Below are 26,726 nucleotides of genomic sequence, written 5' to 3'. Positions count from 1 at the left end.
CTTCTTCTTTTTCTTCTTCTTCTGCTTCTTCTGCTTCTATTTAACTTTATTTTGACTCTTGTGTGTACATGCTGTATCAACAATTAGAATATAAGCTCCTGGAGAACAAAGACAACTTGGGTTTTGTTGTAGTATTCCTAACACTCAGGGGTCTCCCTTACAAATAATACACAATTCATCAGTATCTCCTGTCTTATGATATTTTATTTGAATGACATATACACTTTTTGATCAAATAAATTTTTGTATTCAAAATTCAGATTTTAAAAATCCATAATAAGCAATAAAATGAGCACGAAAGGGTCTGGTTTGCTTTTTGTGAGAAAGATATACCACACTCATTTAACTCTAATCAATATAAAATTAGAATTGGAAAAAGAACAGCCTGCAACTATATTAAAATAGGACACTAGCATTCTGAGCCACTGGGGAAAAGGAGCTAAGCATTAATATTATGATCATTTGGGTGCATTTTTCCCTATATTAATTTGTTAAATGCAATTGAAGCTGCATTAAAATACATTAAGATATAAAAGTATATAGTCTAATAATAACTACTTAAGCCTGAAACCTTGGGGAAGATAAATCAACATGAAGACATTAGAGACTCTTCTAAACACTTCAGAGGTTTTTTACTCAAGTTCCCAAGTGTCACTTAAGTGGAAATTTTCAATAACAGTTTCCCATTTTCTTACTTTAAGAGCAAACAACCTGATATGATGTAGGGTAATGTCCTTGAGCTTCCCTTGCCAACTTGTAAAATCAAATGTTTTCAAACTCTAGTGATGAAGTGCTCCCTTTTATCATTCAGTGAAACAATTTGTCTACATAGCTAGTAGATTGTAAGCATCTACAGATCAAACACCTTTTTTTTGGCTTTCTGGAAAATTTTGATTACATAAAATTTAAAAAAAAAGTTTTTGCCCAAAATAAATCCCATACAGCTAATATTAAAATGGAAATAATTGAGAAAAAAATCTACGAATCAAGTTTCTCTCATAAAGGTCTCATTTCCTAGATATAAAAGGATGCTATTCAAATGTATAGAAATTAGAATGATTCCCTAATTGATAAATGGTCTAACTGTTTGGACAGGCAGTTTTCAAGGAAAGAAAAGTAAGTTATGTATATGAAAAAAAATTCTACAAATCATTTCTAATTTTCAAAAAGCCATGGAAATACTTATATGCTCTGATGCAGAGTTATGCAAATAAATCCAGAAGAACAATTTATATAACATCAATAATATGAAAATCAACATTTTTGAAAACTCTTGTTAACATAATAAAGAATGAAATAATAAAAATCAAGAGAAAAAGCTTTATAATACCAACATTATAAAAATAAATGACTTTGACAGTTGTAAGAACTTTTATTCATAAATGAATTCCAGAAGAATGTTGATGAAACATTATCCATCACAGACAGAAGATGAATCTAGGTGCAAAATATATTTATGTATACAGTGAGTGAGGAAATGTGTTTTGCTTAACTATATATGTTTGTCATAAGAAATTTGTATTTCTTTTCTTTTTCAGTGTGATTGGGGGTGGAAGGAAAGGAAAATTGTTCAGAAAAAAACAAGCAGAGATGTGGTGCTACATATGTGGAACATTGCATTCATGTTCAGAAGAGCTCATTGAATTATTAGATTTATTTCATAATTTACTTTGCCACAAAAGATTTGCCTTGCACAGAATGGGGAAATCTATAAATATTTGTAAAGTAAAACCAAAAAAAAATCAATAATTATTTTTAGATGTGAATTGAATTTTAATTAGCTAATTAAAAGTCATCCACCAAATCAATCGTTGGCTTATTGTAGTTTAGGACAATATTTTTCTGTCCATAAAATATTTTTGCTTTGAAATTGAAGCAGAACTGACTATCATGTTTGATAAATTGTTTTAATTGATCAAAAGCACATTTTGTTTTGTTTTGGTGGTAGCATGGTAGAGTGAAAAAACTATGATTTCTTTTGGCTCCATCCTGAGTCCCAGGTCAGTCCTGAAGAAAAAGACTAATTTCATTGGAGGGTACATTTGTTTACCCTTATATAACACTGTAATTGGGTAACACTGAAACTGGGTAACTAGGTTCAAAATATTAAAAATAAACACGGTGCCTGTGGCTGTGTAGCTATGTCTGGAGGAAAACATTTTCATTATTGAGCAATAACAAAGACATTTCAGGCTGTCTCTATAGCATAGTCAGTGTTAAAGTGAATGTTAGAGTCAAGTATATCAGAGTACCATAGATTCAGAGCTGGAAAGAAATTTTTAGCTCCCTTAGTCTAACCCCTTTATATTATAAAAGACAAAATGAAAGCCCAGGGAAAGGAAGCAACTTGTCTAAAATCATCCAGGTAGGAAATGACAAAACTGGTATTTTAACATCCTGATTTTTTTTTCCCATTACATTATGGATAGTTTCCTTTACAGAAGCTGCCCAGTGCTCTCTGGAATATGACATGAAATATTTCATGATTTCATAGGCAGTTGGTGACCAAGAGAAAAACATTCTTCTTTGTAGAAAATAAATATAACATTTTTAGAGAATAACAGCAGCCCCATCAAATCTTCCTAAATGTTTCCAAGTATATACTACATAAAGCCTGGGGAGACAGCCAAACCAGTAGCAGTTCAATCAGACTTTGAAGGCATATAGTTGTGTCTTTGTTTTTCAAAATCCTGGCTACTTATGCCTGTGAATTTAAATGAGATCCTCAGAATAGTATGTCTTTACAATTTGTGATATAATAGATTGTTTTACATTTTAAATTCTATACCTAACTACATTAAGAGCTAGAAGCAAGCAGAGAGAAAATGATTGAGTTGAGATATTTACCCAGCATTATTTATTTATACATATGATGCATTATTTAAATAAAACTTGTATGGTTCTAAAATCATCAGCAAAATAAAGTTATATTAAAAAATACCTTTTAAACATCCAAATTGACAGTCGGCAAAACAAAGACAGTGAAAATTCAATGAATATTATGCAATTATAAGAGGAGACAAGAATGCCACCAATTTTCTTTGATTATAGGCATGTGGGAAATTGTGATATTCACATTTACTAATAATATTATCTATATATGAATTTTTTAAAAAATATTTTACTGGTGCCTTAATATACAAAAATTTCTAGATATTTTCTGTCTGTACCCCTATCTGAACCCATCCTTGTAACAAAGAAAACCATAGACAAAACTTAGAAATGCAATGTCTACATCTGACAGTGGATGCAATATTCCACACTTACAGTCCTCATCTGTTACCTCAGTAAAAGTGAGAACTTTGGAAAACCTTAGCTTAAAAAAGCTAAAGTTTCCCACTGAATGCTGGGACATTTCCAGTTGTCCCAATTTATATCTGGCCACTGGTCCCAGATGACTCTGGAGGAGAAAGTGAGGCTGGTGACATTGCACAGTCCTTCCTCACTTAAATCCAATTCACTTGCAAGTCATGGAACCATTTTCCTGATGACATTGTCGTCTTTGAGAATGAAGGACAAAACACAACCACATCTGTGGGAGAAAAGCTGTGTTTCGTCATCTGTTCTCCAAGATAAAGATTATCATTACCTTGACCAGAGCATACCTTTCTCTCAGTGTTCTATGCATTAAAAGTTTTTTAGTCATTGTTCATATTTTTTTCATGGTTCTGCTGTTTGTGTGTGTGTCTGTGTGTGTCTGTGTGTCTGTGTGTGTCTGTGCGTATTTCCTGTTAGGCAGACTAGATAGCCCAGTAAAACTGTGACATTCTCATATTTTAGTTATCTGTTTTAGATGTGTCTTTGGGACATGTCCTTAATATGGTTTGGCCTGAATGAATGTACAAGACTGTAGAACTTGTGAATTATGTAATATAAGCTAAAATGAATTTATGGTCACAGAATGAAATTTAATATTTCATTTCTGTCCTGAGCCTGGCATGTATCTCCTGGACTACTTGACAAAGATTTTATCAGTGAAGTCATTTTTGCTGCCCAGTCTTTAGAAATGCCTCAAATCTACCCAATCTACTCCAGAACTCACATAAGATTTAGGCTAGTACTCCTCGCAACAACAACAACAAAAAAATTAAGGTAGATATCTCTGCTGGTGTCTCTATTAGCTTATAAGCTCCATGACCACTGGGATTCTTTAGATACTTCTTTGTATCTCCACCAGCACATTGTTCTCCCACATAGAAAATGTTTAACAAATTGTTTGTAAATAAATGAGCAGTATTGGAAGCCAGGATTTCTGGTTTCTAGTTTCATCCTCACTCATTATTACCTATAAATCCTTGAACATATCATAATCATTCAGGACTGCATTCCTTACAGTAGAAAATGAAAGGATGGTATATATAAACACAATTTCTACCCTTCCCTAGGTTTTATGATTGATTATTAACTTTCTAGGGCAATTTTCTCATTCACCTCATTGGCTTTTTTGGACCTCTTTTGCCATTTAGGTTAGGCTATTTTTAAGGTGTTATTTTCTTCAGTATTTTTTGGGTCTCCTTTAGCAAGCTGTAGACTTGTTTTTCACAATTTTCTTACATCACTCTCATTTCTCTTCCCAGTTTTTCCTTTACTTCTCTTACTTACTTCTCAAAATCCCTTTTGAACTCTTCCAAGGCCTGGGACTGATTCATATTTTTCTTGGAAGCTTTGGATGTAGGAGCTTTGACTTTGTTGTCTTCTTCTGATTGTATGTTTTGATCTTCACCAAAGTAAGATAATATAGTCTGACTCTTTTTGCGCTACTTACTCATGATCCCAGCCAGTTACTTGAATTTTAAACTCTTTGTTAAGGTAAGATCCTGCTTCCAATGTGGAGAATGAACTGTCCTAAGCTTTGGGGGTTTATACAGCTGTTTTCAGAGCTACTTCTAGGGATCTGTAAATTTTCAGTTCTTCCAAGGTGCTATGATAAGGGGTGAAGTGTTTCCTCTCCACCACCACAACAAGCTCCACCATGCCAGCAGTCCTCCTTGCCCCAGGACAGCACCTCAGAACTGTGACCCAGATCCAATCATGGGTAAAGCAAGAGATTCCTGCATCAGCACTGGCAAAGAGATCCCTGCAATCCCCTTCTGATTAGCCACTCAATTCCCCCTCAATCTGTGGGCAAGAAGCTCAAGAGGTAGTTGCTGCCCTGGGGGCTTGAAGCTGAGACCTAGCCCCTCTCTCTCACCGCAGAAACAGACTTTTCTCACTGACCTTCTAAGTTGTCTTTGGCATTCGTGGGTTGAGAAGTCTGGAAACTGTCACAGCTGCCTGTGATTCAGCCCTCTGAGGCCTGCCTCAGAGGTGCTGACTCTGCAGCCTGAGTGCCCACCCCTAACTGCTCTCCTTTCCCCGCCCGGTGCAATATAACTTTCTTATTAAACATCCAGGTTGTCTTGGCCTGTAAATTTGTTTCATTCTGTCTTTTTGTGGGTTCTGGTGCTTTAGAATTTGTTTAGAGTGATTTTTTTACAGGTATTTGGAGGGTTTGGGGGGAGAGCTCAAGCAAGTCACTGCTTTCACTCTGCCATCTTGGCTCCGCCCCCAATTATTAACTTTATTAGCAAAAAGTAGTATGAATATTTCCTTCTGGAATAGCATTCATATTCCAAAGATTCATAGTGTTAATTTCTCCACACATTAGCAGAGGATCTTTGTCGTTACAGCTCTATGACCTCTGTATTCTTTAAAGTAGCTATCTATGGAAATACTTCAGGGGATCTATGAATGCGGATTGGGAAAAACAGATTTTTTTATTTCAACATGAGTGGGTGTAAAATCAACATCCCATAACTTTCTGATATTGAGCTACTCTCCTTATAGGTATGCTGATCATGGGATTTAGGGCTAGAAGTGATATCTTCAGTTATTTCCTTGAAAATGGGGGTCAGATTTACCCTCAAGTCATACAGATAGAAAGTAGTGGAGGAGATGTTCACCTCCACATCTTTGGATTCCTAGTCTAGCCCTTAATTCACTGGAACATACAAATAAATCTGTATTTAAAGCTTTTCAAACTCTGACCTCCTAGAGTCTATGCTCCATGAAGGTTATATTTGAAAATTTGACTTTTGCACCATATGGATGACAAAATTAAAAAAAAAATTAATGGCATGTGAATTCCACCTAATATTAATAATAAGTCATGGAAGATGGACTTAAAAGAAAATTCCAGATGAGAGTAAACTGAAAAAAAAAACATACTTCAGACTAAAGTGATGAAGGTTAAGAACTCTTCAAGGAGATGGAAAGCATAAACAGTTTCACAAAATTCCAGAATCCCAGAGCTAAAACATCTATTTAAAGATTTAATTTTCAGGTGGATATGAGGCTACCTTAAAAGGGCCTTGAATGCCAACTTGTGAATATCATCAAGTGACTATTGAACTCAGAGTCAGAGTACCTGCATTTAAATTCAAACTCTGCTACTTATTACTTGTGTAACCTTAGGCAAGATACTTTCTCTCTAAGCTTCAGTTTTGTTTTTGTTGTTATTGTTGTTGTTTTGTTTTTCTTTTACAAAATGAGTTGGTTGGACTAGGGGGACCAAAATGGCCCTTTCTATATGATCTCTGCAACCTTTAAATCAAGTATCCATGGATAGGCTTCAGGAGGTCTATGAACTTGGATGGGGAAAAATATTACATCTTTATTTCAACACAAGTGGTTTCCTTGTAATCAGATGTATTTAATTATATGTATTTAAATTATTATGAAAATTGTTATTCAGATACATATTTTGTACATTTATATACAGTTTAAATGAGATGCATTAGGGTCATGGAAATAATGTTGTGCATAGAGTCAGAAGTACTTAGGTTCAAATCTTGCCTCTGACTCTTACTGGCTATGTGATTACAGGAAGGTCATTTCATCTGACAGAGGTTCAGACAACACTCTAAATTTTATATGTGATATAATCTGCAAAACATAAATAGTTTGTTTTGTTTTTCTTGAAGCACTATTAACTTTTGGCATCAAATTGATTCTTATTTAAAATCATACAGGAAAAGTCTTGTTCCCTGGAGGAGAGGGGTATCTTCATTACTTATGTGTTTCCTATAGAATAGTTCCCTCAGTCTTAAAGTTCATGTTCCATGATTCCAGAAGAATGTAACCTTGAGAGTATGGTCCATTTTATGCTTTGTATTTACAATCCCAGCACATAACCCAGTGTTTTTAACATAGAAGATATTTAACAAATGGTTGTTAATTTTAATCATTCATTATAGATACAATTCTATTATTATTATTGTTTACTATTATTACATTACTGTTGTTGAAACTCAATGAAATAGTCTATGTATATAAAAACAAATTTTAAAATCCCTGAATGGTAAATAGGATCTTCTTACAAAAAATATGAGCCCCAAATCTTGTTTTTTAATTTTTTTCCATTTTCCTGAGGGAAAATACTTCACTCCAATTTCACCAAACTTGAATTAACAATAAAGTAAACAATCTCCTTATTATGTAATAGTGTAAAAGTGAAAGGTGGACTAAATGATCCACCTTGTGCATTATAACACAAACAGCTGACTCTCTGAAATATTGAAATACTTGATGTGTCTCTTGTGTTCACCGCTCACATTTTGTTTATGTATTTTTCAGGAGTCTATATAGAATGAATGCAACTTTTACCAAATGATTAAAAATGCAATGTTGATATTGTTCACCTTTATAAATGTTTAAGAAAATACCTTGTCCACATTACTCCCTGAAAAAATCAAAAACAAAAAAAAAAGTTTTACATGAGATGCTTGGTAATTAAGTGCTTATTTCCAAATAAAGTTACTAGATTTATACATGCTAGAGTCAAGCTTATAGAACTTTCATTTTTGTGTTACTTTGAATTCTAATCACCTAGCTTTTACTAAAATGCATGACCTCTTAAGATTTTTCAAACATGCCACAGGGTGATCAGAACCATACATATATATATTTTTTCCCCCTAAATAGCTACCCTATTAACTAACAAATTAGTTGTTCAATTAAAAATAATTGTTATATATTTTACCATTGGAAAAATCAAAATTAAACCATTGGTGGTGTGATGAGGCATATGTGTATTTAATCCTAGAGGTTCAATTTCTTTACTTTATCTGAAAAATAAAACTGATTTTTGAAAATAATATTAAAATAGATTTTCTTTCTGTATCTATATTTATCAAAGCAAACATGTCAATCTACAGTTAAATGAACTATTAAAATTTTGTTGCTTGTGATTTGTGAGTGCTGTGTTGTGATTATTTAAGATTTTTCTGATCAACAAAAAGTCAGATTAAATTGAAAGCTTTGTTCAAAGAAAACAAAAACAAATGTATCTTGCACCTACTACCTTTGAATTTGAAAGGTTCAAATATATTTATTCTTTCATTTCTCTTTCACAGTAATTCTATTTACTTATATGTGGCACAGATAGATAATGAAGCCTAATGGTTAGAGTACTTTATTCGGTATGAGGAATGAGGAAATTCTGGTTTAAGTTCCATTTCTGATCAGTATCATTCAATAGTGAGCCACCTGTCCACTCAGCCTTAGGCAGTTATCTAATAATCATGAGATAATATTCTATAATGATTGGCCATACAGATGTAAAATATCAATTGAATTTATATCTGAAAGGTAAGTAAAGGTGGTCATAATGTAATTAGACTCATGCAAACCCCAAATATCTCTTTTAGAGTATTTTTATATATTTTTTTCAAAATTGCGATGACAAAGCTTCAAACAACAAGGTGCTTACAATCTAATCAGGAAGACCTAGTAAGACTACATGAAAACAGCTATACACTAATAACATTTTATAACTATTTGTGTATATGTATGTGTGTGTGTATGTGTGTGTATGTTCAACAGAAGGAAGGCTCTAGTGTTAAAGTGTGTTGGAAATCTTTCTTGTAAAAAAAAATGCTATTTTAGATAGGGATTGAAGGAAGCCAGAAAAGCCAAGAGGGTAACATATAGAGGGAGAGTATTCTAGACACTGGGGAACAGCCAATTCTCCTCTAACCCCAGGCCAAATATTCATCATCACATTATATTGCCTTATCCATGGAATTCCAAAACTAATGATTAAATAATGTGGAAAGTAAAACACACACCACGTAACAGAACAAACACAAACATAAAACAATCAGTTATTTTTCTAGCATTGCATTAATAACTGGTTTGCCTGCTTTCTCCTCCATGAAAATTATTAAGCAATTCAATCATAATAGAAAAGTTCACTATACAATTACACTCAGCTTTAAAATTCCATTCTGAGAACAGGAAATTTAGTCATATTATATTCCTTTACAAAAGAGTCTCTTTCCATAGTAATTCATTGTCTCTGTCCATTTAATTCATTTACATTATATATGCAGCTATGAATGAGGTCATGTAAAAAAAATTTAACACCCATACAAACCCAGAAGACCTAGTTGTGAATGTCAATTCTGGTACTTACACCTATGTGATCAGAGGAAATCTTGAGATCTCTCTGGGACTCAATTTCTTTACCTACAAATGAGGAACTATGATCTTCAAAGTTCTCTTTATTTCTATTAACTATAAAATAGACAATTTGGAAACATGATGTGGTAGAAACAGTGTTTCATTGGTAGTTGGAGCATCTGCCTTCAAATGCTGACTCTGCTACATCCTACCTTTTTGTTCTTGTGTACTCTTCCTCTTTCTGGGCCTTGGTTTCTCACTTTATCAGTTGAGAGGATTGCATGAAATGATCTTGAAGGTCCTTTCCATATCTATACCCAATAAGGACTATGACTAGGATGAACAAATGTTTATTTTACAATGTACTTAGGACAAATTAAAACTATTGAACATACAGAAATCATTATGCAAAAAGGTGATTGGAACTGTATTTCTCTGGTGAGAAGAGAGGATGAGAGAAGGAGAGAGGGTGATAGAGAGGAGGACAGATTTGGTAGGTACTCAGAAGCAAAACACTTTTGAGGGAGGCCAGGGTGAAAGGAGAGAGAAAATAGAATAAATGTGGAGAACAAGATGGAGGGAAATAGTTAGCAATCATAAATGAAATAAAATACTTGGAGTAAGTTTGTCTGATAAATTTGTTTCTCAAATATATAGAGAACAGAGTAAAATTTATAAAATAAAATAAAAGCCATTTCCCAATTGATAAATGATCAAAAGATATGAACAGTTTTCAAAAGAAGCAATCAAAACTATCTATAGCCATATGAAAGAATACTCTAACTCACTATTGATTGGAAAAATGTGAATTAAAACAATTCTGAAGTACTACCTTACACCTATTAAATTGGCTAATAGAACAGAAAAGTTAAATGACAAATGTTGCAGAGGATGTGGAAAAAATAAGACATTAATGCATTGTTGGTAGAGTTGTGAACTGATTCAGCCATTCTATAGAGCAATTTGGAACTGTGCCAGAGGATATAAAACTATGCATACCCTTTGACTTAGCAGTACCACTACTAAGTCTGCATTCCAAAAAAAGACAAAAAACAAAAAGGAAAAGTATGTATATGTACAAAAATATTTATAACATCTCATTTCTTGGGGCAAATAATTAGATATTGAGGAGATGCCTATCAATTGGGGAATGTCTAAAGAAATTAAAATGGAATACTATTATAGTATAAGAAGTGATGAGCAGATTGCTTTCAGAAAAACCTGGAAAGACTTTCATGAGCTGATGCAAAGTGAAATGTACTGTGTACAAAGTAACAGCTATATTGTATGATGATCAGCTGGGAATGACTTAGCTCAGCAATACAATAATCCAAGATAACTCTAAAGGACTTATATTTAAAAATGCTATCCACCCCAGAAGAAGAACTGGTGGTATCTGAATACAGATTGAAGCATACTATTTTTTTTACTTTATTTTTCTTAATTTTTTTTTGTCTATGATTTCTTTCACTCATGACTATTATGGATATGTTTTGCATGACTACAAATATATAACCTATACAAACTACGTGCCTCTTCAATAGTGAGGTGGGGGATGTTGGGGAGGGAGAAAGGGTGAAAATTTAGAGCTCAAGGTTTTAAAAACAAATGTTAAAATTTGTTAAAATAAATATTTTCAAAAATAATAATAATGAATATTTTTAAAAAAAAGAACAATAAAGCCTGAAATGAAAAAAAAGAGAGAGAAAAATGCACTTCACCTGCCAAATGGAGGAAGGATGGTAATGGGAGAAATTTGTGGCATGTAGATCAACATCAAGCTAGTGTGAGGTGATAAGCCACTAAAAGTAGCCCTAAGTATCGCAAGTCATTTTATTTGAAGCAATCCAGTCCAGTTATCAACCCTTACCCACAGATAGTATCCCTCTCCTTCTACCACCCACCCCACTCAGCTTGGCTTTCTACAAACATATATCTCTTGAATATAATTTTACTGATATTATGTTTACCTGTGTCTTGACTAGCTCAGGTAAAATTGATTTCTTTTCCCTCTCCCTGCTTTCTTTTTTTTTTTAAAATGTTTTTTTCTGATTACTATTCCTAGAATTAACCCTTTCTTTGTTCCTTCAGTGATCTGCAGAAAAGATGGGACTTCTAAAATTCTGTAATGTGTCTGTGTAAACATTGAGCCATCAGGAAACTTTTTTTTTCTTGCTATGTGGATTGGTTTACTTTTATAATATTTATTTTGTTAGTAGTATTTGCACTTCAAAGTTCCTGATTACGCACTATTGATTAGAGAAATGCAAATCAAAACAACCCTGAGGTACCACATCAGACCTATCAGATTGCCAACATGAAAAAATAGGAAAATGATATATGTTGGAGAAGATGTGGGAAAATTTGAACACTAATGCATTGTTGGTGGAGTTTTGAAATGATCCAACCATTTTGGAGGACAAGTTGGATCTATACCCAAAGGGTTAAAGAAATGTGCATACCCTTTGACCCAGCAATAGCAATTCTAGGACTGTATCCCAAAGAGATCATAGAAATGGGAAAAGGACCACATGTACAAAAATATTTAAAGCAGTTCTTCTTGTGGTAGCAAAGAATTGGAATTTGAGAGGATGCCCATCAATTGGGGGATGACTGAACAAATTGTGGTATATGAATGTAGCGGAACACTATTGTGTTATAAGAAATGATGAGCAGGCAGACTTCAGAAAAACCTGGAAAGATTTGTATGGTCTGATGCTGAGTGAAGTAAGCAGAACCAGGAGAAGGTTATACACAGTAACAGCCATGACGTGGGATAACTAATATTGATAGAGATGGCCCTTCTCAGCAATGGAAGAATCTAAGACATCTCCAAAGGTGTCATGATGGAAAATGCTATCCACATTCAAAGAAAGAACTATGGAGTTTGAATGCAGATCAAAAGTATACTATTTGCTATTTTTTTCTTCTGTTGTGTTTTGTTTCCTCTTTCTGATGCTTCCTCTTATTGCTTCTAATTCTTACTTACAGCATCACTAATGTGAAAATATGTTTAATAGGAATATATATGTATAATCTATATTATATTGTGTACCATCTTAGGAAGGGAGGTAGGGAGGGAGGGGGAGAAAAATTTAAAACTCAAAAGCTTATGGAAGTTATTATTTATAAATCAAAATAAATTAATAAAAACAAAACATAAAAAACAAAGTTCCTGATTATATCTATTTTTGTTTTTTCTTTTAACTTTCAGCATTCACTAAGATTTTAGGTTCCAAATTTTCCCCTCTCCCTTTCCTCCCTCCCTCCCCCAGACAGCATGCAATCTAATATAGGCTATACATGTACAATCATAGTAAACATATTTCCACGTTAGACATGCTGTGAAAAAAGAATCAGAACAAAGGGGAAACACCATGAGAAAGAGAAAGAAAAAAATTGTATGCTTTGATCTGCATTCAGACTCCATAGTTCTTTTTCTGAATGTGGATAGCATTTTCCATCACAAGTCTTTTGGAATTGTCTTAAATCATTGTATTGCTGAGAAAAGCTAAGTATAAAAGTTGATACTTGCACAGTGTTGCTGTTACTGTGTACAATGTTCTCATGGTTCTGCTCACTTCACTCAGCATCAGTTCATGTAAGTTTTCATATCTGTTTTTCTTATGAAGATTTGATTGAAGGGACTTAATTTTATCTCAGGCTTATCTTTAATTTTTTTTCAACTTAAAGTACTGTCCTTTGTAGAATATGTTATTTTGGAACTTGTTTTCCTTTGCTTTTCATTGTCATTTTCTAGCCTTTTATTTCATTTACCGTCATTGATAAAAACTTCTTCATGATTTAAAATTATATAACTTGATATTAAAATTGCAACCTTATGATTTTCTGGAGGTGTAATCCAGCAACATAAATTAAAAGCTGGCCTTATAGCTAAGGAGAAGTGAGTGCAAGTGTGGCTTCTAATGCGTAATATCTGGGTAAGTCACTTAGCCTTTCAGTGCTGTAAACAATTCTCTAAGACTGTAAATTTCAGAGGGTGGTCAGATCTCTATTGCTAAAAGTACTTTCCTCAAAAAAGAGTTCCCCAAACCAATTAAATTAAAGGTCCAGTCCCCATTTTTTTTTTATCCCTGCATGACTTTCCTTGTCATTTAAGCTCTGGAACTTGGAGGTTGACAGTATTGACTGCATAAATATTACAGTTTTTGTGATTTACTTTTTTTTCCCCTTTCTCATTACTTTTAGGTCATTTTTACTTTGTATAATTTCCTTAAAAACAGTATTAAGAATCTGTGTTATTGTGCTCCCCCTCTTGGGAAATCAATTATCTTCATATTTGCTCATGGAATTCTGCTTTCAAGATATTTGCTTTGATTTTCAATGACTCCAAATGTTCTTCCAATTTTGTTGTCTTTCAATGCTGCAATATTTGTTCTGCCATTACTTTATATTTTATTTCTATATCTTTCATTCTCTTCTTTTTCAGTATCTACATTGATTTCTTTTTCTTACTTCTCCTTTCCTACCTTTCTTTTTTTCTTTCTTATTTTGTCTTTCCCTTCTTTCTTTCTTCTCTCCTCTCTCTCTCTCTCTCTCTCTCTCTCTCTCTCTCTCTTTCTCTCTCTCATTCTCTCTCTCCTGCCTCTCTTCCTTTTTTTTTTTACTTTTCCCACTGAAACCATTAACATAAGGGATTCAATGGAGCAGAACTATTTACATCCTTACATGAAAATGATACTTGTGATTCTTTAAAATTGCATCACTAACAGTACAAAAAGAAGGAATATACATATACATAGACAGAGGGTACAGGTATAAGGTGAATTTGAGAGAATGACATAAAAAATAATTAAAAGTTGAGAAACAGGAATATACTAGATGAAGAAGGAAGGAAGAGGTATAGCGAGGCAAATTATTTCACATGAAGAGGCCTGAAAAACCTATTACAGTGGAGGGAAAAGTGGACAATGGGCATCACTTGAACAGAGAGGATAAATAAGACAAAAACTGGATAGAGGGAAAGACACAGTTAGTAATTGTAACTGTGGATGTGAACAGGATGAACTCTCCCATAAAACAGAAGTAGATAGCAGAATGGATTAAAAAAAAAACCCAGAATTCTACAATATATTATTTACAAGAAACACAGGAAACAGAGAGACACAGAGAGTTAAGATAAGGGGTGACAGAAAAATCTATTGTGCTTCAGCTGAAGTAAAACAAAAACAACAACAAAAGAACAAAACAGGAGTAGCAATTCTGATCTCAGATAAAGCAAAAGCAAATATTTACCTAATTAAAAGAGATAAAGAAGGAAACTATATCTTGCTAATAGGTACCACAGACAATGAAATAATATCACTATTTAACATATATGCACCAAGTGGTATAACTTCTAAATTCTCAAGGATAAGTTAAGTGAGTTATAGTTATAAGTTAAGTCACCAAACAAGAGATAGAGAACATTATGAAATGTAAAACAAGTCATTTTGATAATATTAAATTTAAAAGCTTTTGCACAAGCAAAACCAATGCAACCAACATTAGAAGGAAAGCAAAAATTGGGGAAACTGTTTACAACAACTGTCTCTGACAAAGACTTCATTTCTCCAATAAAGAAAATGAGTCAATTTTTTTTTACTTTTTTATGTTTGTTTTTAGTTTTCAACATTCACTTCCACAAGATTTTCAGTTCCAAATTTTCTCCCCATTTACTTTATTTTTCCTTTGATGATTACCCCATTCTACCACTCCCTTTGTTCTTCTCCCAGTATAATCCTCTCTCACCCTTAATTTTATTTTTTAGATATCATCTCTTCATATTCAACTCACTCTGTGCCTTCTATATATATATATATATGTAAGTGTGTATATATGTATATGTATGTATATATATGTGTGTATATGTGTGTGTATGTATGTATATGTCTATGTATATGTATATTTCCCTCCAATTTCCCCAATACTGACAAAGGTCTCATGAGTTACAGATATCATCTTTCCATGTAGGAATGTAAACAATCCAACTTTAATAAGTCTCTTATGATTTATCTTTCCTGTTTACCATTTCATGTTTCTCTTGAGTCTTGTTAACTTAACTGCTTATATTATATCTATTTTATCTTTCTTTCTAGAATTCCTATGTATTGTTTTTTTATTGAACTGGAGAGAGAAATGTCTACCAAAATAAATAATGATTTTTAAAAGAAAATTAATTTCTTTATTTATGTGTAACATTCTTTTAAAAAACGAGCTCCAAATTCTGTCCCTTTCTCTCTTCTCTCTTCATCCATTGAGAAGGCAAGCAATATGATATTAGTGGTACAGGTGAAATCACATATTTCCAAATTACCAATGTTAAAAAAAAGCAAGAAAAGTAAACTGATAATCCAATTTGCTCTGAGAGTTCATCAGGTCTTTCTCTTGAGGTTGTTTGATCACTTTTTAGTTATGTCTAATTCTTTAGGGCCCATTTTGGGATATTCGTGGCAAAGAGAGTGCTTTGTAATACCTTATCATGGGCTAGAGGTGGCAAGGTTCTTCGTGGCTTTGCCAACAGAGTACAATTTGAAGCATGTGATATCCTGCATTGAATGGGACTTTGCTAGCAACAAGTTCTGAACATAAACTAACAAGTTTGTTATTTTGTTTTGTTTTATTTTGTTTTCCAACTACATCTATTTAAGGAAACTGTTGAGACTGAAAAGTAAGGAATGGATTATAGGCAGAAAAAAACATCAATGCAACCTATAAGATTTCAGTAGGAAAGTCTAAAAAAAATGTAAAACTGTTATCACAACAAGAAGGGTAGAAGAGTCTAGAACTCTCCTTATCCAGTAAACATTTACTCTCATAAGCAAGTAATAAGTCATTTATCCAGTCAACAAGCAATTATTAAGAGCTTTAAGCATTAAAAAGTAAGTTCATCAAACATTCATTATGTACCAAGTGTAGTGAAAAGAACTAGGGTTAGAAAGATAGGCAAAAATAGATTCTTTGATCTCATGGAGGTCATGTTCTAAGTAAAGAGAATAATATAAATGACTATGTAAATAAAAGATATATAAAATGTAAATGGAAGATCATCTTAAAGGGAAGACCTGTTGCAGAAAGTAAGATTTGAGTTGTCTTGAAGGAGACCAGGTAAGGACAGAGTGGAAGTGAGTAAGGAGATCATTACAGGTATGGGAGAAAAGGGAACAAATTTTAGTCATGGAGTTTCTTTTCTAAGAACATCAATATATCCAGTAAAACTGGTATGACAAGTATGAGGAGGCACATTAAATGAAAGAAAACTGGAAATGTGGGAAGGAGCCAGGATGTGAAGGGCTGAAATTTCATATAAAACATTCATATTTTTTGCTGTTCATCTGAAGGTAATATGGAGCCACTAGAACTTGTTAAATGGAGCAGGGCATGACATGGTCAGAATTCCATTTCAGGAAAATCTCTTTGGCAGCTGAGTGGGAGAATTGGACTGAGAAGAAACTTGAAGGCAGGGAGACCAACCAGAAGGCTACATTAGTAGTTCAAGCATGAGGTGTTGAGGGCTCCTACCAGGTTAATGGCTATGTGAGTGAAGAAAATAGAATACACAAATACACACACACACAATGTTAAGTGTAATTATTATAAACTTTATATTTTATGCATTATGTTTTATAGTTATTGATTATTATTTGATATTATATTTATAATGATAGTAGTCCAATATGGAATCAATTAGAATAAGTAGTCCTTTTGGCATATAGATTAAAGAGACAGTTTGCACTTTTTTTTAACATGTGTTTTAAAATTTTGGGTTACAAAATTTCTTCCTTCCTCCATCCCCACCCACCCTCATTGAAAAGGCAAGCAACTTGATACAGGTTATATACATATAGCCATGCAAAACACTTTCATAGTAGTCATGTTATTAAAAACTAAGTATATTTCCCTTCATTCTATCTGGCCCCACACTTATTCTATTCTCTCTTTTGACCCTGTCCCTCCTCAGAAGTATTTGATTGTGATTATCCCCTCCCCCAATCTGCCCTCTCCTCTATCATCTCCCTGCTCTCTTGCCCCCTTGCCCCCTTATTTCCTGTAGGATAAGATAGATTTCCATACCCAATTGTGTATGTTATTCCCTCCTTAAGCCAAATCCTATGAGAATAAGATTCACTCATTCCCTCTCACCTTCCCCCATTCCTCCTCCACTGTAAAAGCCTTTTCTTGTCTGTTTAATGTGAGATAATTTACCCCATTCTACCTCTCCCTTTCTCCATCTCCCAGTATAATCCTCTCTCACCCCTTAATTTTGTTTTCCAGGTATCACCCTTTCATCAACTCACCCTGTGCCATCTATCTATCTATCTATCTATCTATACATATATACATACATCTATTTTCCCCCCATTACCCTAAAACTGACAAAGGACTCATGAGTTACAAATATCTTCTTTCTATTCAGGAATGTAAACAGTTCAACCTTAATAAGTCTCTTATGATTTCTCTTTCCTGTTTACCTCTTTATGTTTCAATTGAGTCTTATGTTTGAAAGTCAAATTTTCTATTCAGCTCTAGTCTTTTCATCAAGAATGCTTGAAAGTCCCCTATGGCACTGAATGACTATTTTTCACCCTGAAGGGATTATACTCAGTTTTGCTGGGTAGGTGATCCTTGGTTGTAATCCTATCTCCTTTGCCCTCTATAATATTATATTCCAAGTCCTGTGGTCCCTTAATATGGAAGCTGCTAAATCTTGTGTTATCCTGATTGTGTTTCCACAATATTTGAATTGGTTCTTTCTGGGGGCTTGCAATATTTTCTCCTTGACCTGGGAACTCTGGAATTTGGCTGCAATATTCCTAGGAGTTTTCCTTTGGGGATCTCTTTCAGGAGGTAATCGGTGGATTCTTTCAATTTCTATTTTGACCTCTGTTTCTAAAATATTGAGGCAGTTTTCCTTGATAATTTATTGAAAGATGATGTATAGGCTCTTTTTTTGATCATGGCTTTCAAATAGTCCAATAATTTTTAAATTCTCTCTCTTGGACCTATTTTCCAGGTCAGTTGTTTTTCTAATGAGATATTTCACATTGTTTTCTAATTCTTCATTCTTTTGGATTTGTTTTACAGTGTCATGATTTCTCATAAAGTCACTAGCTTCCAATAGCTCCATTCTAATTTTTAAGGAAGTATTTTCTTCAGTAAGCCTTTGGACTTCCCTTTTCATTTGGCAAATTCTGCTTTTTTAGGGCATTCTTCTCCTCATTAGCTTTGTGGACCTCTTTTGACATTTGGGTTAGGCTATTTTTTTAAAGTGTTATTTTCTTCAGTATTTTTTGGGGTCTCTTTTGGCAAGCTGTTGACTTGTTTTTCATAATTTTCTTGCATCACTCTCAGTTTTTCCTCTACTTATCTTACTTGCTTCTCAAAATCCTTTCTGAGTTCTTCCATGGTCTGGGACCAATTCATATTTTTCTTGGAGGCTTTGGATGTAGGAGCTTTGACTTGGTGTCTTCTTCTTGTTGTATGTTTTGATCTTCTTTGTCACCAAAGTAAGATTCTATAGTCTGACTCTTTTTGTGCTGCTTGCTCATGATCCTAGCCAATTACTTGAGTTATAAACTCTTTGTTAAGGTAAGAGTCTGTTTCCAGTGTGGAGAATGCACTGTCCCAAGTTTTGGGGGTTTTGTGCAGCTATTTTCAGAGATACTTCTAGGGACCTGTAAATTTTCAGTTCTTCCCAATTGGTATGATCAAGGGCAAGATGTTTACTCCTTTCCTGGCCTGTGCTCTGGTCTATGAGTGACCTCAAGCACTCTTTTCTGTCTTGGAACTATGAGGAGGATTTCCTCTCCATCATCACTATAAGCTCCATGATGCCAGTGATCCTGCTTGCCCCAGGACCACCTCCCAGAATTGTGACCCAGATCCAAGCATGGACAAAGCAAGAGAATCCTGCACCAGCAAAGAGATCTCTGCAATCCCCCTCTGATCAGCCACTCATTTCCCCTTCAGTCTATGGGCCAAAAGCTCAGGAAGTAGCCACTGCCCCAGGGCCAAGCTCGGGGACTAGAGCTGAGACCACCACACTTCTCTCTCTCACTGCAGACATGGACTTTTCCCACTGACATTCTAAGTTGCCTTTGGCATTCATGGCTTGAGAAGTCTGAAAACTACCAGAGTTGCCCACTATTCAGTCCTCTGGGGCCTACTCCAGGTTTGCTGAGGCCTGTCTTGCCTGCATGCCCACACCAAACTGGGCTCGTCTCCCAACCCGGTATGATATACCATTCCAATCAACCATCCAGGTTGTCTTGGGCTGGAAATTTGTTTCACTCTGTCTTTTTGTGGGTTCTGCTGCTTTAGAATTTGTTTAGAGTCATTTTTATAGGTATTTGAAGGGGTTTGAGGGAGAGCTCCAGCAAGTCACTGCTTTTACTCTGCCATCTTGGCTCTGCCCCAAATTCCTATGTATTTTTGAAAAACTAAACTGTCATATTGATTTGATGATCATGTTTCTTCTTAGGGGAAAAGATACTACTGTTAAATAACCTTTAACAGTGTATTTAAGGATATCTCTATTATTTTCATTGTTCTCTATATTGGCAAAATGAAGTCTTTATCAGAGACAGTTGTTGTAAAGATTGTTTCCCAGTTTTCTGCTTTCCTTCTAATCTTGGTTGCATTGGTTTTGTTTGTGCAAAAGCTTTTCATTAGATGTCCATCAGTTGGAGAATGGCTGAACAGAGTATAGTGATATAAATGGAATGCTGCTGTGCTATAAGAAATCATGGTCATGATTAATACAGAAGAAGTAAGGGTAGTTTGGGCCAGTGGTTTCCATGAGAAACACTGTATTAATATTAAAAATATAATTCAAAAATAGCTACTTTTCAAAAAGTTCAATTAATTAGTCATTTCTAAAAAGAAAAATGATTCAATGCATGAATAATTTACAAGCTACTAGAAACTATGGGACCTGTTTCCTTACCACTCTCAAACTTTTCATGGAATGTTCTTTTCAATTTTCTTCTATTCCCTTGTGAAGGGAGAATCAGTGAACTCCAGAGTAAAAAGTGTTTAGTTATGATTACTTTTCACCAAAAGAGTAATGATAAAAGCAAACTCCACAAGTTGACTTGGTTGACATTTTCTGAAATGTTTGTCTGGAGCAGATAAACAACAGATTTTTTTTGGGGGGGGGCTTGATTCTGATCCCTGACTGGCACCCCAAAATGAAATAGAGACATCAAAGTAAGGATCTATTTTCTGTCAATTTCAAGAAATATAAAAAAGCAAAGGAACAATTTCTTTAGCATTCTTACAATGAACACTTAAACATCAACAGGTTTTAAAAGAAAAAACACTTTCAAAAAAGATAGTAATTACATTGACATGTTTCCAAAGTGGTCACAATATTAACAGCATTTTTGGGGGGCTGAGGAATAATTTCTAAAGAGGGCTACTTTAGACAAGTAAATATTTTCATGTTCTAAATGGAAATATGACTTAGAAATATCACTAAAGTTATTCTACATAGCTATTTCATAAAAAAACCCCTTAAATACATGAAACTTCTAAGAATAAAGTAGAATTTGTGTAGTCAGTAGGGAATATCTATGGGGGGGTGCCATTTAATTGTACATAAGGATCCCTGCATCTGCATTTTAACTTAGAAAGTCACATATTAATATTATTCATGCCTTTTTGTACTATATTTATTTTATTAAGTATCTCCCACTTACATTTGAATCTTGTTTGGGACACAATAGAGAATGTTGTGAACTGCATGTGATCCGTGGACCATATGCTTAAGACCTTTGATGTAGATGATATTTTAAGTGAAAAAAATCAGGAGCTGCTGTTTCACATCATCGTAATCTTGAGTGTAGTCTTCTTTTAATGACTTTCATCAAATTTATTTAGGCTGGTCATTAAGGATGTCTAACAGGGTCTGGACATTGAAGAGTGATTCCCTATAGATAGAAATGTCCTCCAGTGCTCTTGTGCATGGGTGAATTTTTTTCTGATCACATCAACTCCAGCATTTGGCAGACTCATCTATATGATATCCTTCATCACTCAAAAAGTTTAGCCTAAATAGATAAAATAATAAAAACCAAGCACAACAATTGCAACAAACTGATGAAGAAAGACTATTGTCCAAATGATAACATGCAGCTGTATAGAAAACCCATATCACATCATATATTCAGGACGTGAAATGTTAAATCATACTGAATGGAATGAGTAGACTGGATTGCCTCTGGGAAAATATTTTAATTATCCTCCCTTCCTTGAAACAAAGAATCATTTTGTTTGTTTAGAACATTAGTTTTCTTCTAATGATGTTATATGGCTATATGGCTACATACAAGTAATGGAATATCAAGATCACCAAAGGATTACATTGAGGAATCCCAAAATGGCAATGGGCAAACACATGATGGGCATGAGCAATCTGCAATCCATTATGAAGGAAGAATTAAGCATGAAAAAAATAGTGTAAAATATATCATTAAATGAAATTATTAACAGAATCCATGTGATCCAGTGCTATACACCCAGTGTCAAGAGAACAAGATGAATGACCTCTGAATATTTTAGGATACTCTGTGGTAAACATATGAGAAGATGTGAAGAGCTAAATAGTATTAGCAGGAATGATTGGATCATCATTTGCATTACTAGAAGCACAGTTCATGCAGTAAGATTACAGTATTGGTCTTCTAGTAGCAGACATACAGTTCATGATTGAGCTTAGATATAGGGCCTTCCTATCTGGTTAGGATTTACCAGATTTTATCCTCTGCTTATATGGCTTTCCAAACACTAGAGTCACCTCTCTGTGAGTTAGTGGAGCAGAAATTTAGTAGAGGCTTATGTATCTGATTTTGGAAAATTAAAGGTTTGTCATGGAAAGAAGACTAGCCTTCATTAACAAGTGTCAATATATGTTCAATATTACTGATGAATGATATCATTTCAGTTTTAGAATTCCTAATAAACAAAGGATCTCTAAGGGGGAAAGAAATTGCTTTTGCCTTCTATGAAAAAAATATGAGATCCTATTTCCACAGACTTCAAAAAGCCAAAATTATGTAGCTCATAAACTCACTGGGGTCTGGATTTGTTCATATTGAAAACCTTGAACTGATTATAAAAACTCCTTATTTGTCAGGACAGTAATCCAGCAGAAAGCTTCTTTAAAGCCAGAAATCTAAACTGAATAAAAGTAAATGACAATCATTTCCATTGAAAAGGCCTCTTAGTATATGTATTATAGCTGAAAATTCAAATGCGGATTGAGAATGGCAGCATAATATTAAATATTACTTTAATTTATAAACATTAGTCATTTGATTAGTTTTAGGCCTAAAAATTTTCTTTAAAATCAATGACTCTTTTCAACACTGTAGTCAGCAATATAGTGATTGTTTAATCATTTTCAGTCACATCTAACTCTTTGTGAGCTCTTTTGGAGTTTTATTGGCAAAGATACTAGTTTGCCATTTCCTTTTCCAGCTCACTTTATAGATGAGTAAACTGAAACAAGCAGGAATAAATGATTTGCCCATAATACAACCATTAACGGTCTGAGACTGGTTTTCACCTCAGTTGCTCCTGATTCCAGGATTGATGCTCTATCCACTGAGTAACCTACCAGCCCAATAGGTATATAGATAGTAGTTCAAATTCAAACTAAGACCTTGCATTTTGTTATTTATCTGCTGATTAGACTATTTTAGAGCAAAATGAACAATATGTCATAGGAAATAACATTAGGCAAAATTAACTTAAAAGCAATGACTGGTCAGTTTGAAGATGTCTACAATTGCAGCTTTCTGAATTCTGCTAAAAAAATACTTCACCTTTAGGATGCATTGATTTTGGAAACTAACCTACCCATTTTACTTAGATGAAGCAGTATAGCCACAAAATTAAGCAGTGTATGTTCATCAAAATTGGACAAAGCTCAAATGGTAAGATTATGTTGTAATCAAGTATTAGTAAATTTTAATAAAATAATTGTATTAAATTGTAGTACCATTTGAATCTTCTAAATGGAATTAAAATTGATATGGTTGGTGGTAGAATTAAGGAATGATTCAACCATGCAGCAATGAGGATAATAGTAAAATAACTAAAATAAAAATAAGTAATAATTTACCACATATATCTCATTGTTAGACATACACCTCATAGATATTGAAGACAGAAAAGTCTTACATATACCAATATGTTCATAACAAAACATTATGGTAGCTAATAACTGGAAACAAAGTAGATGTAAGTCAACTGAGGAATACCTAACTACATTTTTATTACATGGATGTAATTGGACAGTACTATAACTTTTTTAAAAGTGGCTGAAAAACTCAACAAAAGATAAGAAGTTATATGAACTCAGTGAAGTGAGCATAACCACAATAACAATATACAAAAGAGTGAACTGTTTTCACTTTTCTCCCTTCAAAACAATTTTATTTACAAAGGTATTATCTAAATAGAGGAGTAGTGAGAGATGCTCAGAAATGCTGATATACATAAGTAAAATTATGGAATAAATTTAGAAAATGTTGAAGGGCACATTAATGATGTCTTTGGGAGGTGTCTTATGTAATAAGAAAAGCTCTGATCTGGGTTTCAGAAGACCTGAATGTGACTTAGAATTCAATCTCCTTCAAGCTGTGATAATATTTCTGGAGCTTTGTTTCCTCATAAAAGGAAAGGAGAGAATGGTTATACACACATATACACACAGACACACATAAACATTGTCTTTGCACTCATTCAAATCATTTCAATTGAATTCAACAAATATTTTTATTAAGTACTCAGAGACAATTATATATATATAATCAGCATATATTATATATATAATCAGCAAATGCTTCAAATAAGGGTTTAATCTATATTTTTGTTGGTTGTCTAGACTTAATAAAGTAATGGAGAAAACTACTGAAAAACATGTCCTGCATGTTTTTATTGTTGTTGTCTTTGGTTTTGGGGTGTTTTTTTTTATTTTTTTGAGAGTCATTTGTTAAACATTTACCAGTTCATTCTTGAATACAAAATAAACGGCAAGGAAATATACAGTAATTTCTGGACGTGGGATCAATAACTGGATTACTAAGAAAAGACTGGGTAATATTAAAAGTCACAATGTAAACTTTAAAAGTTAGGGGTTGTGAGAAAAGGAGGCAAGCAGAAAGAATATTCTTGATATGAAGGCCATTAATGACACTTCATAGGATTTTATATATCAAGATCATTAAGCAAATATTTCAATGGCATCTGCTATATATGTTTTATGATTATTTGTGTTTCAGAATCTTCCTGTTTCTGCCATAATGAGAATGTCCTATATAAATTATGCCAGTGCCATAAATTATGATTTTACCTCTCATACAGTGGGGTGAGATGATGGTAAGGAATACAATGATATCAATCTGTGATGGGGTAGCAAATTCTCTTCCTTTGGAAGAATGGCATTTTTCTACACACATGCAGTGCATTTGATTAAATATTATCATTATTATGTTGTTGTTGTTGCATTTTATTTTTATTTATTTATTTTTAGTTTTCAATATTCACTTTTCTAAGATTTTGAGTTCTAAATTTTCTCCCCTCCCTCCACTCTCCACCACACAAGACAGCATGCAATCTGATATAGGCTATTAATATATAAACATATTAAAATATTTCCACATTAGTCATATTGTGAAAGAAAAATCAGAACAAAAGAGAAAACCTATGAGAAAGAAAACAAAAAGAGAGAGAAAAGAGTATGCTTCCATTATCATTCAGGCTCTGTAGTTCTTTTTCTGGATGTGGATAGCATTTTCCATCATGAGTCTTTTAGAATTGTCTTAGATTATTTTCTTGCTAAGAAGAGTTAAGTCTGTCAAAGTTGGTCATCACCCAATGTTGTCATTACTGTGTACAATGTCTTTATAATTCTGTTCATTTCACTCAACATCAGTTCATGTAAGACTTTCCAGGTTTTTCTTAAATCCACCTGTTCATCATTTCTTACAGCACACTAGTATTCCATTACATTCATATACCACAATTTGTTCAGCCATTCCCCAAATGATGGGCATACCCTCAATATCCAATTCTTTGCCACCACAAAAAGAGCTACTATAAATATTTTTGTACATGTGCGTCCTTTTCTCATTTTATGATCTCTTTGGGATATAGACCTAGAAGTAGTATGGCTAGATCAAAGGGTATTAATAGTTTTATAGACCTTTGGATATAGTTCCAAATTGTTCTCCAGAATGGTTGGATCAGTTCACAACTCCACCAATAATGCATTAGTGTTCTAATTTTCCCACATCTTCTCCAACATTTATCATTTTCCTGTTTTGTCATCTTATCCAGTCTGATAGGTGTGATATGGTGCCTCAAAGTTGTTTTAATTTGCATGTCTCCAACAAATAGTGATTTAGAACATTTTTTTCACATGACTACAGATAGGTTTAGCCGGATCATATTCTTTGACCATTTATCAGTTGGAGAATGACTTGTATTCCTCCACTAGTCCCCCCCAGTATATGTTTGCTGTCTATTTCTTCCTGTAACTCACTTAACTTTTCCTCTAAGAATTTAGATGCTATAAAGGGTGAAAGTATAAGCAAATTAGGAGAGAGAGGAATAGTTTGCTTATCAAGTCTATGGAGAAGGGAAGAATTTATGACCAAATAAGAGATAGAGAACATTACAAAATGCAAAATGGATGATTTTGATTACATTAAAAAAAGGTTTTTGCATGAACAATGCCAATGGAACTAAGATTAGAAGGGAAGCAGGAATCTGGGGAATAATTTTTACAGCAAGTGTCTCATATAAATCCATCATTTCTAAAATATATAGAGAACTCAGTCACGTCTATTTGAATATAAGTCCCAAAATTAGGAGAAAATGCAAGTAGCCAGAAAGGAATGGAATTATAGAGACACAGAGAGAAAGAAATAATATCTATGACAATGGAAAATATATTCCACTTGTTGAGAGATAGTGTGGTTCAAGGAACAAAATCCAAGATCTGGAATCAGATTACCTGGCTTTAAAGGTAAGCTCTGCTTCTAATGATTTGAGGGAAATGCTTTCATCTCCTTGGACATTCATTTCCTCCTTGTAAAATGAAGGAATAGATTAACTAGCTCTTAAATTTCTTTCTAGCTCTAAATTATGTTCTCTACACTAATACTACACTTACAGCTCACATTCTTATGTTAAAATTCTATCTTGTTCTGTTCCCCCTGACCACCCAACTCCCTTCCACTTACTATATAAAGTTTATAAGTAGCCAGTATAAAGTA

The sequence above is a fragment of the Vombatus ursinus genome, unplaced genomic scaffold, assembly GCF_900497805.2.
Source record: "Vombatus ursinus unplaced genomic scaffold, bare-nosed wombat genome assembly UNPS02012179.1, whole genome shotgun sequence".
In the NCBI taxonomy this organism is placed as follows: Eukaryota; Metazoa; Chordata; class Mammalia; order Diprotodontia; family Vombatidae; genus Vombatus; species Vombatus ursinus.
The sequence above is the reverse complement of the archived record's forward strand: the minus strand, read 5'-3'. Positions refer to the sequence as shown.